Here is a 5,943-nt window from a genome sequence, read left to right on the forward strand (position 1 = left end):
CGTCTGATTTGGGAGCTGGGAACTCAGCTACATAAGATGGAATTCACTCCTTCCCGATGTAGGGGTAAGTAGATAGATGACTCCCTTAAGGGCTGATTCTGTGGATTGAACGATGTGGCGCCACACACCTTTTCTTGGCCCGAGAGGTGTTCACTCATAGTTGGACTATGTTGTATTGTTCATTAGAAGAATCAGTGGTACTTAAGGAGTGAGATGTAACTATAGGGACATAACGGTAATTTGGCCCAGCTGTACTTACGAGCATCTGTGAAGGGTCATTGTACTCATGATTGGTTATATCCAATGGACACAGAAATATATCTGTGGGAAGAAGAGTTCAACTGTTGGTCTTTAGTGGAATGCCTGACAGTTAACGGATGGTGGATCATGTGGCTAAAGAGTTTAGTCTACTATTCACGGACCGTTGGAGCTTCGAGGCACAGGTCCATTAGGTCCCCTAGGTAGCTTGGATAAAGTCGAGAACCAGTATTTGGGTTAATTTGAAATGTTCGAATTGACAAGAGGAAGTTCGATTATATATGATATAATTTGACAGGTTAATTACATAACGATATAATTGGTTAAATGTATGAGATACATTATTTTGGAGGAAATTAGATATAAATATGATTTATATCAAGTAGAGGAGAAAATACTATAGTAGATATGTGATATCAAACTATAGGATATAAATATAATATGATTATATTAATTAATTAATTAATTGGTTAATTATAAGATAATTATGCCAAAAATCACGTTTGGACGTGGGTTAATGGGCAACGTCGGTTATAGTAACCGATGAGTTAAAATGAAAAAGGTTTTCATTTTTAAATCGTTCCATCGAATCGCCCGAAGAGAATAGTGAAGCGCGTGTTGGAGAATTCTAAGCGATCACTTAAGAAAATCGAGAGACTATACGATAGCCTTCTCCACCTAAACGATTGTCCACCTCAAGCTAAACGATCGCGCACTGTCGCCTACATGATCGGATAGGTTATCTAAATGATCATATAGTGTGCCGATTTTACTAAACGATCGTGTACCTTTTCCTAAACGATCATTCAGTAAATCCCACACAATCATGTAGCTCCTCCTAAACGATAAGCATTTCTGCTATGTGATAGCAGTTTTCTCCCTCCCACTTGCATATCGCCTACATGATTCGTGTTTCCTCTTTCCTTTACCAAATTCACCAAAACCCACCCTTTTGGGTTTTCACTCCGAGAATACCCGGGGATCTTTAGTGGTGGTGTCGTCCCGTTGCGGTCGTGAGTTCGCGTTATTCGTGCTACTGTATTCGACGTTTCCGACAGCCGTTGGTAGATCATTTGGAAGGTTCCACTACGTTGGAGTTCTGAAGATTGAAGATTATCTTCAACTGGTATGGAACTCTGTCCCTTTGTTAATTTATTGTTCATAGCATGCCGTTAATTAAGTTTTGTTTGCATAACTGTATGTTGAATGTATATTGTATGTATTTCGGTCATGGTGAGATCAAAACGATTCGAACGCGCTAATGGAACTTTTAGATATGAGATCTTTCAATTGAGAATGTCTCATCCCAGCAAAGGGACAACTGATCACCCTACCGGTGCCGTTTGTTCTGCCTCATTGGGGCATCATTACAAAATAAAAGTCTATAACTTAGGGTACTTGAAACTGTTTTGCAAAACTGATTGGTTTAAAAGTAGTTTATCAAAATGTAATAAAGTTTTGTTCGTATTTTCAGCAACATTTTCAAGATGGCAACAGCCACGTTAGCATTGCTTAGGTCCGAAAAACTTACTGGCGATAATTTTGCAACATGGAAACACATGATCACGACGATCTTGATCATCGAGGATCTCATGTTCGCTCTCATGGAGGCTTGTCCTCCTATTCCAGCTTCGAATGCCACTCGAAATGTTCGGGAGGCATAAAGCGATGGACAAGGGTGAATGATAAGTCCCGAGCCTACATCTTGGCAAGTCTTTCTGAAGTCTTGGCCAAGAAACATGAGCCCATGGTCTCAGCGCGTGAGATCATGGAGTCCCTGCGGGGGATGTTTGGACAACCATCTGAACAACTTATGCATGAGGCTCTTAAATACATATTCAACTCCAAAATGGAAGAAGGCACCTCTATTTGTGAACATGTGCTTAACATGATGGTCCACTTTAATGTGCCGGAGTTGAATGGGTCTACCATCAATGAGGGCAGCCAAGTTAGCATAATCCTGCATACTTTGCCAGAAAGCTTCCTACACTTTGCTAGCAATGTGACTCTTAACAAAGTGAAATACAACCTTACAACTCTCCTCAACGAGTTGCAGACATACCAATCTTTGCTGAAAAGTAAGGAGAGGCAGAAGGGTGAGGCAAATGTTGCTTCATTCTCTAGGACGTTCCATAGAGGTTCGACCTCAGGAACGAAGTCTGCACCTTTTACTTCTAACTCTGCAAAGGGGAAGAATAAGAAAGGTGGTAAGGGAAAAGGGAAGGCACCTGCTAACCCATTGCCTGTCGCCCAAAGGAGGCGTCTAGGGGTTACTAAAAAATAGTGTTTCCACTGCAACCAAAATGGACACTGAAAGAGGAACTGTCCTCGGTATCTGAAAGAGAAGAAAGTAGCCAAGGCTAAAGAAAAAGAAAATAAAGGTAAATAGGATTGAGAGATTAGTGAAGAATGGACTTCTAAGTGAGTTAGAAGAAAATTCTTTACCAATGTGCGAATCTTGCCTTGAAGGTAAGATGACTAAATGACCTTTTACTGGAAAAGGTTATAGAGCCAAGGAGCCTTTTGAGTTAGTACATTCTGACCTTTGTAGTCCTATGAATGTACAAGCCCGAGGTGGCTATGAGTATTTTATCAGTTTTACTGATTATTACTCCAGGTACGGGTATGTTTATCTTATGCAACAGAAGTCTGAATCCTTTGAAAAGTTCAAAGAGTTCAAGGCCGAAGTTGAAAACGCATTAGGTAGATGGATTACAGCACTTCGATCGGATCGAGGTGGAGAGTTTTTGGACTCGGCATTACAGGACTATTTAATAGAACATGGAATCATTTCCTAACTCTCAGCATCGAGTACAACTCAGCAGAACGGTGTAGTGGAGAGGAGAAATAGAACCTTGTTAGACATGGTTCGCTCGATGATGAGTTACGCTTCCTTATCAAACTTGTTTTAGGGTTTCGCAGTGGAGACTGCAGTGTACATACTCAACTATGTTCCCTCCAAGAGTGTTGTAAGAACACCTCTGGTGTTGTGGAATGGGCGTAAAGCTAGTTTACATCACTTCCACATTTGGGGTTGCCCTACACATGTGCTTGAGGCTAATCCCAAGAAGTTGGAACCACGGTCGAGGTTATGCCTCTTTGTAGGCTACCTCAAAGGTACACGAGGGGGTTATTTTTATGATCCAACGGAAAATAGGGTGTTTGTTTCAACAACGCTACTTTCTTGGAGAAGGATCATAGAAGGGAGCATAGTGCACTAAGTAAAGTCGTGTTGCGTGAGCTTTCCAATGAAACTACTGAAACTTCAACAATAGTTGTTGAAGAGCTTGCTACATCAACAAGAATTGTTCATGGGAGTTCATCCAGTAGGTCAGTTCCACCTCAAGAGTTGAGGGAACCTCGACGTACTGGGAGGGTTGTGAACCCATCCGTTTGCTATCTGGGTTTCACGAAAATCCTTGCTATGGTAGCAGATGGTGACATTGAGGATCCGTTGCTTATAAGAAGACAATAGAGGATGTTGACTTGGATGGCAACGTTGATAAACCTTGTGTTTACAAGAATATCATCAACGCTTCAATAGTCTTCTTCATGTTGTACGTAGACGATATCCTACTCATTGGAAATGATGTAGGTCTACTAACTGCAGTTAAGAACTAGCTAGCGAACCAATTCCAAATGAAAGATTTGGGAGAGACTCAGTTTGTTTTAGGTATACAGATCTTTAGGGATCATAAGAACAAATTGCTAGCACTGTCTCAGGCATCGTACGTTGACAAGATGTTACTCAGGTGCTCGATGTAGGACTCCAGAAAGGGCCTATTGCTGTTCAGGCATGGAGTCATTTTGTCTAAGGACATGTGTCCTAAGACGCCTCAAGAGGTTGAGAAGATGAGACGGTTCAGTCTAACCCAGGCCAGGGTCACTGGACCACAGTGAAGAATATCCTCAAGTATCTTCGAAGAATAAGGGACTACATGTTCGTGTATGGTTCAAGGGATCTGATCTTTACAGGATACACGGATTCTGACTTTCAGACTGATAAGGACTCTCGCAAGTCCACATCAGGGTCAGTCTTTACTCTTAACGGAGAAACTGTAGTGTGGCGAAGCACTAAGCAGGGATGCATTGCCGACTCTACTATGGAGGCGGAGTATGTAGCGGCTTNACCTAAATCGGTCTGTAGTATAAGGATTAAGGTGGGATACCTGATCTTGGTGACACTACAGATACGGCCCGCTTTGTAGAGGTTTTCAAGTGTTGACTAGTACTACATGATCTGATCCTGATCATTCATGTGGAGACATTTGAGTGAGGGTATCCTACATAAAGAGTTTTTATAAGACCTGGACCACGAGATGACTAGACTCTGTATATAACATCGTTGATACTAGAGACTTGCATCTCACCAAATGACCATAGGTGACACGACTTCGATCTTGAGTGTTTTGAGAACTCCTGCCTTTGAAGGGCAGTCCTTTGATTAGTATAGGTGAGAATGGCCAGATTGCCACCTCAACATGTCTACCTTTTTGGGGACTTTTCTGATCTGGGAGCTGGAAACTCAATCCACAAGATGGAATTCACTCCTTTCCCGAAGCAAGGATAGGTAGAGAGACTGCTCCCTTAAGGGCTGATTCTGGGGCTTGAACATAGTGGCCACAGCTTCTCTTTGGAAGAGAAGACTCAGTCATAGTAGGACTATGACTTATGTTCATTAGAGGAATCAATGGTACTTAAGGAGACAGAAGTAACTACAGAGGCATAAAGGTTATTGTCCCAGCTGTACTTACGAGCGATTTATGAAAGGTTATCGCACAGCTAATTGGTTAAGATGGACACATAATATATCTGTGGTAAGAAGAGTTCAACTATCAGTCTTTAGTGGAGTGCCTGGAAGTTAACAGATGGTGGATCCCATGACTAAAGAGTCTAGTCAGTTATTCACGTACCGTTGGAGCTTCGAGCTACAGGTCCATGAGGTTCTCTTGATATCTTGGATTCAGTTGAGGATCAGTTCTTGGTGTTGATTTGAAATGTTCAAATTGACAATAGGTATTTTGATTATATATCATATAATCGGTATGATGTATGAGATATATCTAGTGAAGGATTGATGTAAATGAGATTTACATTAAGTACCATGGAATAGAAAAAGAACTATGGTTTATATGTCTCATGAGATGAAATATTAAAACTATAGGTTATAAATATAGTATGATAAGTTGGTTATCATTTATATTTATAATAATATTAATTATTGGATAATTAATACTTTTTCTTTTAAATAACCAAAGTAGTGGGTGGTTATTGGATCATGGTAACCGTGAGTTTCAAAGGAAAATGGTTTTCCTATTTCAAAAGGAAGTTTTTACAAAACGATTAAAAAAGTTTTTGAGTTTTCTTTCGCGCAAAAGAAACTCACGAAGTCATCAAGTAAATTCAGATTTACTAAACGACGGTTGGGCAAGCTAAACGATCGTGCATGTGCGAGCTAAACGATCTTGTAGTATTTACTAAACGATCGCATAGTTTTGCTAGACGATCACTTGCCCAAGGTCAACGATCGTGTAGTGTCTGTAGGCGATAGACTGAGCTAAACGATAGACTAAACGGTCGCATAGCTATTGCTAGATGATTGCATAGCTTTATCTAAACGATTGGACATCGACCTATATGATAGGTCTCCGCCATCTCCCACTTGTCTAGTCGTGTACGCGATCG

The sequence above is a fragment of the Benincasa hispida genome, chromosome 6 (assembly GCF_009727055.1).
Source record: "Benincasa hispida cultivar B227 chromosome 6, ASM972705v1, whole genome shotgun sequence".
Classification (NCBI taxonomy): domain Eukaryota; kingdom Viridiplantae; phylum Streptophyta; class Magnoliopsida; order Cucurbitales; family Cucurbitaceae; genus Benincasa; species Benincasa hispida.